General features: G+C 31.9%; 1 long non-coding RNA gene across 2 annotated transcripts in view; it reads right to left on the bottom strand.

The window, feature by feature from the left end:
- The window catches only part of LOC118198337 (uncharacterized), a 133,150-nt gene that overhangs the window by 33,101 nt on the left and 84,062 nt on the right, over window positions 1-15,987 (bottom strand). The window lies entirely within an intron of this gene.

The raw sequence follows: 15,987 nt of genomic DNA, 5'->3' as shown, positions 1-15,987 counted from the left end.
CATTTTTAACTCATGGCTCACAAAATATTAAAAACACATCGATACTGAAAATGAGATATGGTAGCAGTCACATACAGATCATTCCTAAAGTTCTTTATAATCCCTCCAGAATGCTCCATTTCTTAGTATAATTACAAACTTGAAAAGTAGTTTTCGTATTCAGTTGATAAATACACACATAGGTAATTAGTGTGACACCGATATGTTACATTTACGATTAAAAAAATCAATACATGTTTTGCTTTTAGCACACTGATTACTATCAGTTCTCATCTACGTAACAGTACAGCTGTATATTTTTTGTTGCTTTTCTGAATAAAATATATAGAGAAATAAATAAAATAAATTTCCCTCATAAAAGTTTCTAAGAAAGCATTTCTCGTAAAGCTGATATTTATCGAGTGCTATCTGCTTTGGAAAGAATATTGCAGGAACAAGTTAATAAATTTACTAATTTATGTTAATAATTATGAAGCTGCCATCGTAACAGGATTCTGCTCTCATAACCTAAATTTTCAAGCCAAATAAAGCAACACATATCTCCAGTATTGTCTTTATTTTTGTTTCGATTTTAATGACTAATAGTATAGTCATTGCAGAAATTAGATTCCGCACAACTTGGAAAAATAATATTCTTGTGTATGTAATGGTCTTATCAGATATAATATTTTCATTCAAATATATAAAATTAGACTAATATGCAATTCCCAACAGATCTTCAGTACAGTTTTACCTAGTTTTAAAACTAAGAGACTGCAATTTTGTAATTTGTCTTACTTGGGCGATTTCTATGTGTACACTAGTGTATGCTTTCTAAGAAGATGCTACTATTCTGTCAACTTCGATTAGTTTCTCAGTCAATAATAAAACAGACAAAAAGCTTAACAGGAAAAATAATATGGACTTTTACTCTGAGAATAATAGATTGGTGAGTTGCTGTTTCTTTTTTCATAAGAAATTAGGATATTCGTAAACAAAACAATTATGAAAATATTTTAATTTAATGTATGTTACTAGACAATCATTACTAATGTAGTATACATGTATTACGTGCGTAAGGCTTGTAATGTTTTGAATGCATATACAACCGATGAAAGCTTAATGAAATTTATTTTTCTAAAAACACTTTGCAATTCTGAAGTTATTCATATAAAAGTACTCATACAGCTATTCTCAGTATGACAGAGCTAAACCAATAGTTACCACTTCAAACTACTAAGAACATTGAATAAAGGCAATGAATGCAAAAAGCCTCAAATGTGCCAGTCATCTGTGTCTTAGTACCCTGAACTCGTAGTACTCTGAGCTAAACTGAAAAGATGCTTCCTCCGATCTTATATAATTTTACCAAGAAATTGCTGGAAGGCATACACAATTACAACTGTATAGGGTCGGATACAGGTACAGTTAACATAGGATCGAACCCAAATGTCGCCAGATGATCGCCAAGTTTGGCTAGTGATTTCTCGCCAAAAGGGAGACAAATATTTAGTCGCCAAAACCATTGCCAGCTTGATGCTCTTTGACCTTAATGTTAAATGGATTTATCCAAGTAACCCTATTTTTTCATAAATGATTCGCATGCTAAGGTCTTTCATATCACATTACTTAAGAGATACTACAATTTACATATAATTTCACTAAAATTATTGACATATTCGGAACCTTTAGGAGGGTATCATTTTACCCCATTAAAATAATAATTTTAAATCAGAAAATACATAGACACTTTTTTTTGAAAGCCGTAAAAAAGCGATAATTTTGGGCGCAATATAATCATGAGAGTTGCAAATTCTAAATTACATCACCACGAGAATGAACAAGGCAGTCTGACACCTGTAATTATCAAGTAAAAGCCTTCAGTTATAAACCGATAATGTAATTTCAGTAGAAACACGTAACAAGCATTTTGTTTGTTTCTAAGTTCATTATTCACCAATTATTCATCGACAACAGTAAAAATGCTGACACTTATAAGACAAATGATACATTACGAGATCAATTACATTTCATTGTCGGAGATGAATAATGAAAAAAAAATAGCTTGACCTTCACTAAGGTTTTATCTCCACTAATTGTGTGTCTCTTTTACTAAAACTTAATAATGTATCGCATGTCTAGGAAGCTAAATGAAGCCATCAAAGGCTTATATTAATCCTTTTACAATATCTCGAACGAGAGAGAAGCAGTGATAACGTGAAGTTCTTTGATTAAAATTTGAAGTCAAATGTTCGATTCAGATAACGCCGAAATCAATGCCATTATGTTTCAGATACAAGTACATGTGTTCGTTTAATGTGTTTATATATTTCAATGAATAATTCTATATTTCAATAACTAATTCTAAAAAAAGTGCGAAGTCTTTCCTTTTTGACAGGTAGCATTTTATACCATTATTAAATACAGCTATTAATATTCTTTATATCCTTTAATTAGAATAAAACTTCCTTTTAAAACACAGAAAATTTTCTGAATATTTTTTGGAGAAAAGTATCTAATTTTTTCCTCATTAGACAGGCAAAACACTTATTGAACAAATCACTCCATGGCTACTTGTCTCAAAAGGAAAGCCTTCGTTGAAGAATTTCTAAAGTAGCTTGAATTTGCACGGGGAAATCCTGAAGAGCATGTAACTAGCCCTCTTGACTGTTAGCTATTCAGCTTGAGATTAAATACTAGCCTTTACAAATCCTGCAAGTAAGGTTGCTAAAATTTCAAAATCACTTTGTATTTAAAAATTTTTTTTTCATCATTTATTCAAGGTTATTGCGAGAATATAATCCGAATTTATTTATAGTAATATGCCTAATAATGGGTGTAACTGAAGTTAATATCTTTAAGTTGATGGGTTTGGAAAACCAGGCATTTTATACACTTGATGTACCTTTTTATAAAGAGAGAGTAGAAAAAGGCAGTATTAGTTATTCGACACACCCCAGTGAAATGCAAAATTTCAAATTCAATAGTTTTAAATAACTAAAACTGCCATTGTCCCTGCTATTAAATACTATTACACGAATTAGAGGATTTGCATTTTTTGCACTTTGTGTTTCACTGCCATATTTCTTCTTCATGCCAACGGCTTTAAAGGCCATTTCAAACAAAGCCCGCAACAAACACAAATAAGTTGTAATAAATCGAATAGTTATTGAACGAAGTTAATCATTCCCTTAATTACCTGTTTTCGATAAACCTTTCTAGTTTATATGCTACATCAGTGTCAACCAATGCAGCATATTGTTGATGTTTAATTCAATTTTGGGCTTAAGACCACTTTGTGATGTTTAGAAATAAGTATTCGAATACATTCTGTTATGAAAAGATTCACTGATAAACAAAGATTGAAATTATTTCAATTATCTTGAACTTGGCATTTCTTTCACTTCAGATAATTACTAGGTAGATAAATATTATTTCTTGGATTTATTTCTTTACTTTTTAGATTTAAAATGATGGAGGAAATGTATTTGCTGAAACTTTAATGCAAAATTCAGTTTGGGGGACACATTAATGTTTTCCCTGAATCAGTTTTACAGATTTACTATCAAGGATCTCTAACTTGCTAGATTTTACTTGTACCTGTACGAATCAATAACTTCATAAAATATAATTTTTATGTAAACTTGAATCCACGTTTGAAAACCGATATATATATAAGGTTTGAATCAGCCTTTCATCCCTTGAGTGAATCGATAAAATGAGTTCCATGTTCCCTTGGGGACTAAACACCGAGGGTCTTGCGACAAGCTGACCACTTGTCCAGGGCATATACTCATGCACCCTGGGGCCCACGTTCAAGAAAGCAGATATCGAGGCACTGGAGGCCGTGGCCCACTAGGGTTGTTGCGCTATCGAATTTAGTTTTATTTTTGTTTTAGCCAACATGGAGTGTTTAGAGATCTGAGCCTTCTTTGCCAGCCAGTTTTCTCAAGTTTAAATAACAACAAAAAAAAAAAAAAATCTTGATGATCCCAGTTCTATTTTTCCGTCCTGTACTGTATTTATAACTCTGTAATTAGAGCAAAGATAGTAATTAGATAGATAAAAAGATCAGAAATCCTTTTCAGAGGGAGGTCGTGTTTTATCATTCCTAGCATAAAAAGAAACAAATCACAACTAGCCAAATACTTAGCAAATTATGCTGAGAATCGCGCTAAATAAAGGAAGAATGTAGGGTTTGGTTATTTTTACGTGATTACGGCAAAGCCTCGAGGGCCATCTGCCTAGGGGTATGGATGCCTTCGTGGAAGATTTTCTAAGGGAAACTAGCTCGTTTACATGTTACACATGAAGAAAACCACGAAAACGCCCATGCAACCAACGCGTTCGCGGGATTCGCACCTTGGACCGAACTACCAGTGTTCAGCGATTTTATCGCTCTGCCAGTTGTCGGCGCTAAGAATAGTATATGATAATCATTCTAAGAATCACGCTATCTTATGCTAAGAAATATATGCCTCTCGTTAATTCCTTTAATTTTTTCCAATAAGACAGTCTATTTCAGCTAATATGAGAAATTCTGCACTTGTTCAAAGACATTCAGTATCGCCCTCCCCCTTTTTCATAAAGAAATATTTATCCAGCCAATATATCTTAACGAAATATTTATTGAATTTTTAATGTTTTTCCTTTTTCTATGTTTTAATAAAGTTAGAAATGTATTTAAAGAAACGCCATTTGAATATGGGAAACGCATTAAATTTAGTGAAAATGTACATCAGTGAAGTATTCGTATTTTTTCTTCTTATTAATAGGTTTCAGTTTAAGATGAAACCACAGAGATCTATAAAATGTGAAATTAAAAATAGTTCAGAAATAACCTGAAGGACTTCTTATAAAAATATTAATAGCGCTTTGCTTATGTCTGTATTTAAAAGTCTTCTAAGGAGCTAGACTAAATTTTTCTGGTAATTAACGATATGAAAATAGTCCAATGTATCACTCAATATTAGGCTGCAAGAAAATGAATGTAATAATAATTCATTAAATGTGAAACATCAAGTGAAAATTACTCCTTCAAACATTTCTTAGTTCTTATATTTTTTTATGTTTTACAACTCCATTTTTGTTGTTTTTGTTGGAAATATTTTACTTATTTTTTAACATAAAATGTTTAATATCAGAGTTAACTTTCAAAAGAACTATAATGTTTTCAGAATTTGGTTTCGCTGCTGATTATTTGATGCAGAATCCGTGCGTCAGTCGAGGAAATCAAATAGCAGGATAACTTTAAAAATCTTTAACTATTTTAATCAGATTGTTTGAGCTCACCACATAAAAAGAGTAGCAAGCCATAAAAATTTGCATCAACGTATTGTCTTTATTGCTTCGAAAAATACTATAACATAAACCATGTAAGAAGGAAAAAAACAAGACAATGTGCATAATAATTCAATATTAAAAAACTACATTAATATTCACGTAATTATGATGCTTTTGTGAAACACTTAATAGAAGCTCAATCGCATTTATTTTACAGTGAAAAACAACCATGCAGCCAATCCGTTCGTCGGTACTCGGACGCAAGTCAAATTATCAGTATTATGGAGTTAGATTCTCATACGTATGCTACCTATGCTGTTTGTTTATCAGTAAATTATACAGATTTAAACGGGCATTTGACTCTCGCATTAGATATTTGAAATTTGTTATTGGGAATGACGAATGGTTGATTTCCATAAAAAAAATGTCAAACACCGCATCTTTATTTTCTAAGACCCCAGTGCACCTACACACTTTTATTTCTGTCATCGAGCAATATATATCTTAATATCCGTCGTTACGGCCACTTCTTTTCCCCATTTTAAATGTTCAGTTAAAACTAGCGCCATAAGAAGAGCTTCAGGTAGAAACCTCTCGATATACAGAGCATACATGGTAAAATGAATAAGTTCGGAAACCCTCCTTTTTAATAATCTTCTTCATTCTCTTAGCAAAATAAATTATTTTACAGAATAAAACTATTGCTTATATAATATCCTATTAAAATACAGGTAACTTTCTTCCATTCCGGGACGTTAAATTCTGAGCTTGAAACTTTTTTTCTGCCTGCGTTAATGTACTGAATTTTGGGTATGCAGTGAATACATATAATTACATTTTTTAGATCTACATTAGAAATCATGTTAGAGTGTTTTCCTCTCTCATGCAGATTGCCCTTTAGTCTATCATTATTACTTAACCAAACATATTATTTGGTTAAATAGTATTACACAGTAGAATACTAGTTGTTTGTCTGTGAACAGTGAAAGATTTCATGGCGTACTTTTGGAGAGAAAGTGTTTTCTGTTCTTTATTTGTTCACAGACTTTTGCGAATTCATCTCATCTTTAGTAGTATATCTCATCATTATCAAGTATATTCATCTCATCTCTATCAAGTAGAAATAATTCAGTACTCAAGGATCTCGTACTATTCAGTACTAATAGGCCTCAAGTAGTAGTAGTAGTAGTAGTAGTAGTAGAGTTGTCTAGAAAGAGAAAAATACTTCTTGCCGTACTTTTGGAAGGAAAATAGCTCGTATTTTGACAGAACAAGTAGCTTAAGTAAACTTTTATGAATTAATCCCATTTCTAGAATGGGATCAAGGAGAAAAAATTAAACATTCAAGAGTCTACGCACTGATATAAGAAGAGAACGTTTCCTTTACTTTTTACAAAGAATAAAATATGAGAAAAGAACCATTGAAAATTTAAAGCAGATGCGAAAATTGGTTGCAGCGTCAACTTGTTAATATGGGTGCTAAATCTTTGACAAAACCTACCAATTATTCTGTGGTTTTTAACCATTTGGGCTCTCAAAGACTCAAATAATTTTTTAAAAAAGTTTATAATACCTTTTTATTTACCAAGTTTATATACTTGTTTTGTGCATTTTAAATGCAGTTTTAAAAGAAGTTTAATTAATAGAATTCGAAAAGGAACAGTTCTCAAACAGTTATAAATTTTAGAAGTAATGAATCTAGTTTAAAATGCTTAATTAATTTCTGTGCAACCGTATCTTAAACCCGTGCTGGCAGAAGTAACTGGTGCCAACTTTCTTTTTTGCTTAGCAAATTTATTTTCTGCTTGTTTACGAAACAGCGGAACTTATGCTTGAAGTACCGACATCCTATTTTCACATCCGCATTTCTGAGTGCCCAACCTTAATCTCATTTAATCAGTCAAACGAAATCTTAACTATTACTTTGAAGTAAGAATAAAAGAGCGAATTATGAGTACGGGTGCACGGGGTTAATAGTTGGCCAATTACCGACACCTCGCCGAGAGAGTTTTCTAATTAATTAATAAGACGACAATTAACTTATTACGGGCGATTTTCTTCGCTTTTTTCCCCGAATCGGATCGAAACTAAGTTGTGTAACCGACCGCAAAGATTTTCGGACGGCGATTTTTTAGCAGGTCAGCGGGTGTTCGGCCTCGTTCCAATATCCGGTCACTCGGCCGTTCTGCATTAATCACTGCAGTGTTATCTCCGCGCAGACGGATAGGGTCAGCAGTGAGTTGGTGATCGTATCTGGACTGGCCGTTTTTGCTGTTGCTGTTCTTTTTGGTGGCGGAAATGTGTATCAGTTCTCAGAACATGAGAGAATAACGACTCTTCTGTCTTCTTATGTAGGGATTTTGGGGGTTTTCTCGATCTCCATTTAACTGAAGAGAATTTCGCTTATTTCTATGTTAATGCTCACTTTCCTTCCACACATTTAGGGGTTGCTACTATTTGAGAACTTTTGATGTAAAATGGAAAATAAATCCAAGCACATAAAAACAAAATACAAAAATCGTCTTGTAACATTCTGCAAATGGAATATAATTTAAATCCGGTATATCTTTACTTACTGTTCTTTTTCCTTGGGGGGGGGGCGCATCATAACGATGAGCTGTCATAAAGGCAAGTTGGCCATTGTTTGAAAGCAAAGAAACTTTGACATGCTATTACGCAAATAGGTTTTTAGTTTGTTAAAACATGTTAACATGTTATTTTAAATGATAAAGCACATGAAAATAGCATGGCAATGTTATAAAAGGGGCATCTCTTTTTCTTATTAATATCATGTAGCAGACAAAAAATACCTTGTACTTTAAGGCTATAAAATTGTTAGGTTATCAACAGTAGATTTCTGACTCGTATTACAATAGTTCAAACTAGCAGCCAATGGGCTGCATGCTTCCAAGAAGCAATTTTACAGAGCCAACGAATACATTTCAATTACATAGTGGTTTTAAATACAGTGCTTACAGTTTTTAAGATATATAAATATGAGCGTTTTCTTTCTTATTGCATTCTAACTTTCTTTTTGCGTTAGTCGATCTTCTGGAACATTAACATATCGACTGAATTTCGACACATTGTTGTAAATGTCTATAACAAGATGAACATGATTAGAACAGACTCTTTTCTCAGAAAACATATGTATTCCATCTATCGAAGCTAGAGGAGGCGAGTGGAAAATATTGCAACAAATCTCTAAAAATTAATGGTTACAAAGGTAGATGAGTAAATGCAACAGAAATAAATAAATAAAAATACATGAAATAAAAGATAAATAACTAAATAAAGTTACTAAATAACTTAAAATACGGTGAAATAACTTAACGTAACAGCCAAATATAAAATTAAATTCAAGTAAGCATGTAGCCGAAGGCTATATGTATCAGTTTAAAGCGAAGTTGGCTCAAAACTTAACTGGCGTTGAGACTTGATATCGGCGATATAATGCAAGGCCGAAGACTTAAAATCTTATCTTAACTAGTAACATTCTCACGAGACCTCGAGAGGAAGAATACGCTCGGTTTTACGATACAAAACCCTCATTATAAATACACGCGAACTAATTTGCATTCTGGCAAGAAAATAGAAAGGAGAAGTGACAGTAAAGATCCAAAAACATAAAGCAACTGGTTAATTAACATAAAGGAACTTTGCGAATAAATTAATTTAAATTAAATGAATTTGAGTGTACAGACAGCAGTGCAGTCACAGAAATACATTTGTGTCATACTACAATATGTATACAATTATAAATAAAGGATCTCAGTAGATAAGACAGAGGAGTGTTTACATTGTAAACCTGGTAGATAATACACTGTGATGACATTATATTCACAAAAACCCAAACAAATGAATTAAATGGGGACTATACTGAATCCTTACCGTTTTTTTAAAATGATCAATTTCAGATACATGTATCGCACTTAGGTACACATAAATTTTGTGATTCGAATTTGCGCTGATATTTTCAGATATGTTCATAAATTTAATTGAAGCTATTTTATTCTAACATGTCGACTGAAATTATTAATAAAATTTCGTTTTTTTTTTTTTAATTCAAGAAAATTTGAATTCTTAAAAAGTGCAAAATATTTTAAGCAAAATTGGGATCTCAATATTTCTTCTTCGAGATGAATTTAAATAGGTTCACACAAAGAAGCAAAATTATAAAATAGTTGGTTTATTGGTTTAGTTTATTAAATTACGGCAAAGCACTCGAGGGCTATCTGCCTTAAGGGAGGGATACCTTCGTGGAGGTCTCTTTAAGGGCTGTATACACGTTACACATTGGGAAAACCACGTAAACACCCCTGCAGCCAGCCCATTCGTTGGATTCGATCCTCGGACCGCACTACCAGTGTTCAGCGATGTTACCGCTCGGCCGCTGGTGGGCCCAAAATTATAAAATAAAATTTAAGGTTTGTTTCATGGATAAAATTATAAAAAATATATCTAAATATTAAAGAAACCTTATTTTGGAAAAAAATTTAAAAAATAAATCTCTATCAAGATATATATATATATGTTTTATGTTTAACTTTTTGCACCACAATCAGATTCTAACGATGGCTGGATGGCTGTGAAGCTTCACATTTCTTTTAATTTTTGCCTTTTACGATTTCTGAGTGATTTTTATGCTCCATTTTTTCTTCAACTTTAAATAATGGATCTTTTCAATATTTCAGACTCACGTATACTCTGCAGCTGCGCCAATCTTTGAAATTTTTAGCACTTCAGTTCTAAAATGTAAATTCTTCAAATCATGTAACTATATCCTCCTCTCCAGCTGTCAAGGATTTTATACCAACAAACCTATTTTCAATCGCCAGCAAACCTTTTAAAAACTTCGATCTATCCATGTTTATGCTCAAGTTAATGATTCTTCAAACTGAGATCTCTGAAAAGTATTTTTCTTGCTAAAAGATGTAATTCTGAATAGAAATACTTAATACTGCTGATGTAAGCAGAGAATAGTAATTAGAAAAAATATTGATAAGTCTCCGTTAAAAGTCACTTCTCAAAAAATATGTCTTTAAAAAAAGAGAAAAATCTGTCTTAATTTACATCTTTTAATCTATATTTGCAAGCGTTTAGTACCTACACATGTATATATATATTTGTAATCATAAAAGTTAACACTATGTTTTAAAATTAAAATTGAAAAAACGGTTTTTTTTAAGCCAAAATGGTCTTACGTCCCTTAAAAGCACAATGTTTTACAAAAAAAAAATATTTATCGTACTTAACGGCAAGATTTGTATCGTTATTTTTCTCCTTTTAGAGCAGCTCAAATAAACTTAGATAAAAGTTATTTTATTTCTAGAAATAAAAAAAAAAAAATAAATAAAAAAAATAAAAAAAAAAAATTTAATATGTCCTAATAAGGGTTGATCTGTGCTGATTTCGACTTTTTAAAAATTCTTATACGATTTTTAAATAATTATGTATCAAGAGCAAGTTCTGTGGTCCATTTTTTCCTCTTCATAGCACCTGAAAGCTGTATTGTTATTCTTATGCTTCACATAAAATTCTGTTTGCCTAAAATAAATTACCATGCCATGGAATTGAATCCTTCTAGATGTTCCTAGATGAAATTTACATTCTGAGTTATCCCAATTAATAAAATGTTTCCTTTATAAACAATACACTTCTCAATTATAGTCTCATATTTTTCAAAGAATATGAGATTCTGAGTAAAATATTTGCTGCATCCAACATGGTGCGGTTTCACTGTTAATTGACCTCGGAGTAAAGATACTATATATACCACAGCTGCATATTTTTCTATAATTCTGCAAAATCTAGAAAATATGAATTTTTTATTAAAAGCAAAATCAGTGAATTTATTCTACTACAGAATCACTTCAGCTTTTTAAAACGTATCAGATAGCAAAAGCCTGCCTCCATCTGATGGTAGCGATCATTATGGCTTTTTTTTTAAATTAAGAACTAAACATTCTTGTTAATTTGAGTTTCAGATTTGATTTTTATAAGCGTGGATATTTAGAGTTCTATTTAATTTGCATGCCATACATATGCATGAGCCAATCTTTCTCATTATAAAACATTTAGTTGGACTTCTTGATGAACTCAAACTTTTCAACTCTCGGAGATACTAGTTTATAACAACTTAAGTGTTAACTAGAATCTAAAGTGTTAACTAAAACTTAAAGTGTTAACTAGAATCTAAAGTGTTAACTAGAATCTAAAGGATCAGATTATAAATTATGTTCTTTTCTTGTATCTGGCAGTACCGTTATCGGACAAAGAACATGATAAAGTGCGAAAGTTAATTCCGGTTTCTCAGAAATTATCAATATTTTATTTAATCAGTGTGCCCTGTCAGTTTTATTCCACGAACGTTTTCCTGAGAAATTTATCACGCTGGAATATCATCACCTAGTTTCCATATTTAATCAGTAATGCGACAAGTATAAAGTGTGGACATCAAAATTGTGTGCAATCTTTGTAAAGATAATGCTTCTTTGAATTCATTTGAAGAAAATAATAATTATGCAAAGGATTTTGAAATTTTTGAGCCCGTCCAAAATCTTTTCCTTCTTTTCCTTTATCTTTACATTTTTAGATTTCTCACAAAGAGAATATGAGCTATATGAAACATGTCTCTAAAATATTTGGAGTTTGCTCGGAAAAACAATTAAGATCTTGAAGCTTCATCTTGTTTTGTTTGCTCTTGATCTTCCAAATAGGAGACGAAGTTTTTTCTGTACTTTATAAAATTCTTCTTATTTGGGTATAGTCTTAAAAAGCAAATGAATTTCATTCTACAAATTTACATCACCTGATAATTTTCTAAATAAACGTAACACAAAGAAAACATTCGAAACCTTCTACACAACTGAAGTGCGCATTCCCTCGTCTTTGCACACGTAATAGAAAATATTAATATTTATAAATAATGATATGTTGTCAAGATTATTCTTTGCGAGCTTATTGAATCCATTTTCATTAACTGAAATATCTCTGAATTGATAAATTTTATCCTTTATTAACATACTCAGACTAATCTGTTTAGCTACTCACACTAAAGTGACAAGAATGTAATCCTTATACCTCTTATGAATTTAAATGTCTTCCTGTAATAGTAATAGAATCTCGTCATCAGAGACAAGATTGATGACTCAGGTTACTCACGGGTGTTCAGCATCAAAATCTTCATAGTATCTGAAATTAAATTTCAATATTCTAAATTGATATCTCCAAAAACATCATGACACTTTTATGCAGGGACACTGATAGACAACTAGGGTTTTAGTTTGCTACTCTGATTAGCAAAGCAGTTGGAAATTATATTTACATAGTGGTACCCTAGAATAAAAGGGAGTTCACCTGTAAGAGACAGGTATTTTTTGGAAGCAGGAGAGATGAAAAATGAGCAAACGTCTTCGCCGGGAATCGAACCGCGAACCACTGGAATACGCGCCCAGCAAGCAGACCACTACACCACGAAGGCATGCCAAGAAGGCGAGAGAAATGCCGTATACACCTTAGTGAAAATTGGTTTTTGCAAATTAGAAACAATCAAACAGGATCTGAAAGATATAACCGCTCAAAATGTCTTTTTTAGGAAAATTTGTTAGCAGTTTTTTTTTTTTACATTATGATTTACTATTGCAAAGCAGAAATAAGCAAAATGTCAGACTTTCAATCATAAAAACAGTAGTAACACTAAATAAAGCAACGGAATTTAAAGACCGTCTTCCATCGAAAATCTTACTCGTTGCTTTATTTTAAAAGAAAATTCTACAGTTTTTCTGAACAGAAACAGAATATTTCAAAATAATGTGAAATATGTGTTTTGGCACGATCATTTCAGACCTGCTGATTGCCACGGCGGTAGAAATACCACACGCCAAGGAAGCAGAGACGGAACAAATTTTTCACTGAGAAAGTTAACATAAAAAAGTTTAAACTAGTAATGAAATATGAGTTTGCGGGCATCATCCGTCTATTTTCGTAATGCTCTCTTTAAAAAATATTTCTGTTAAGTCAAAGATCACCCCACATCACGTAAAGGTGGAAAGAGAAATGAAATTCTCGCATTCCATTCTTGACGGGATAAAGTTCAGCTGTCAAAGCTGGACCACTTTCTCCAAGAAAGGACGAAGGAAAGGGGACAAACAAAATTTCCCCGCGGTCCAAGGACGATATAAATAAGTAAACAAGGGAGATTTTTTTTATTGTTATTTTTTAAATTCAGACCGTTTCGTGGGTATTGCGTAGGAAGATTTCGCGTGTCATTCTAAATGCGTTTACACCTTCGACTTTGTGGGCATTGTTGTGAGGAATGAGTCACGACATCCTGAAAAGACCCACTCGCTTCGCATAGAAAATACTTCGAAAATGTTTGACTAAAATAATTACTGTTCTGTTTATAGATATAAATATCCGTACGTATAGCAGAGGCAATGTTTAAAGGTTTGTATTTATAGCCATCTTCTTAAATGATTGTATTTAAGTCAGTGTTGTGAAATGCTTGTAATTTCTTTCCATAAGACAGGAATTATTAGTATTTGAACGCATTGAGATAATTGCATGCAAAACAAAAGCTGTTACTTTCAAGACAATTGCTTTCAATATATGCTTTATTCGAATCCTTACATGAAAGTTGTATTATTTCTATCAGATTGGTTACTAAAAATATTTGCAAATTATTAATAGAAAAATCTGAAAGGCTTCTGCTGTCGAAAAACTATTCTGACACATACGTATTCATTCTAACACATACGTATCTTAATCATTCTGACACATACGTATCTTAATCATTCTGACACATACATATCTTATTATTTTGACACATATGCATTGCATGCGTCAGAATGCTAAGATAATGGAATGGAAAGTAATAATCAACATGTGATGCAAAGGTCAGTGAATACTTTACATGCACTATGCTTATCTGTCCTTATTAAAAAAAAATACTGTAAGATTTTTAATCTTAAGTCAAGAACACTCTAGCAAACTGAACCAATCAATTATTTATTTCGTACCAGTTGCGAATTCCGTTTCTTCTTGAAATTTACTAAACTCAAAAGACATGACTACTCGTTGACCACGGGTTGTCTCTATATTATTCTACTAACTAAAGGTTTTAAGTGGAAAGGCAAACGAAAACCAATGTTTTTATTTTATTTCTGTGAAGGGGAAAAATCTTCCAATGCAGCTCTTAATTTATCACATTTACACTGCGAATCTTACCGCGAAGTTTTTTAAGAAATACTGAATTATTAAAAAAAAAAATGCTTTGAAGAAATTCCAGTTTTTATAATCATATACGATAATTTATTTACAAAACACATTTCTATGCCTATTTTTGATAATGTAATGTGACTTTGAAATATATTGTGAGAAAACAATGAAGTAAACAAACAAAGTCGCAGTTTTATAAAGCTATATGGAAGCGTTCTAATGTCTCGCCTGCGCTTTCTTCCCCTTCTGATTTTATATATTTGGGGTTCTTTACGTGAAAATTGCATTTCCTCTGTCTCTGATTTCACAATAGAGATACATTTTACTTTAATTAAAATTGATTTAAACACTGTATACTGTTATTCTAAAAAATTTATAATGGTTAGATATAAAAACATGCACCAGTTAATGTACAACAATAAGAATCTTATGCACACAATGTACTTACCATAATTCCAATATTAGTTTTCAGAAAATATTAGAAACAATTTTAAAGTTAATTCTCTTTACTGATAAAAGATTTCGCGATTACTACCGCAGTTCAAAAGTATAAAATTGGGCATTCACTGACAATATTAAGATGAGTGAAAGCTTAAAACCATATAAAAAAATGTACACAATACAAAAATAAGACCGTAACTTTAACAAAGAAATGGCTCACTCATTTTTAATAGAATATGACGTATGATTGGAGGGAAACTGTGAAAAGGACAACAAAAACTGTAAAACTGTAAAAAAAAAATCTCAGCAAGTTATTTATAAAGCAATTTCAAACGACCTAATTTCAAACGACCTTTGCAGATCACAAGATGGCCACTAATACCAAGTCACTGGTGGACTCTTGAAGTTTAAAATATGCAGTATTAGTTAAGAAAACTATTTTAAGGAGCATTTTTATAGTATATTTAACCTTATTTCAGTAGTAATACAAATACCATAATATTAATTCTTAAAGTCTTTCCCGTATAAGCATCAACAAAATAGCATACCTCTATGTTTGATTGCTTTTCAATATTCTTAAAATAGAGATTTCGTTTAACTAAAAGTCCATTTTTCATATCATAGAATTTGAGCTTTATGAAGTATGAGAGGCGGATTTTATTAAGTTTCGTTTTGTTACAAGTAGCTTTTCTACAACTCAAAAACGTGTTTTTCAAGTATATTCATTATTTCCCGCCCCTTAAATATATCTTCCGAAAGCTGTCTTTCAGATAAAAATATATGAAAGCAAATATCTCCCAAACAATCCTGCCTACCAACGGCAGATCTCTAAAGTCGCTGAACACTGGTGTTCTGTCCAGGGTTCGAATCCTGACTAACAGTCTGTTTCCAAGTGCATTTTCGTGGTTTATCCCCATGCGCGAACCAGTTTCCTTTAGAAAGTCCTCTCCAAAGGCATCCCTTCCCTTAGGTAACTAGCGTCGTGTCCTTTGCCGTAATCAAGTTAACCAAACCAACCAAAGTAATCTTGCGAATCGAAATGACGATGTTTAGTGTGAAAGTATA

This window comes from Stegodyphus dumicola, chromosome 4 (assembly GCF_044657685.1).
Source record: "Stegodyphus dumicola isolate Sdum_Otavi_A_Nest chromosome 4, ASM4465768v1".
In the NCBI taxonomy this organism is placed as follows: domain Eukaryota; kingdom Metazoa; phylum Arthropoda; class Arachnida; order Araneae; family Eresidae; genus Stegodyphus; species Stegodyphus dumicola.
The sequence above is the reverse complement of the archived record's forward strand: the minus strand, read 5'-3'. Positions and strand labels throughout refer to the sequence as shown.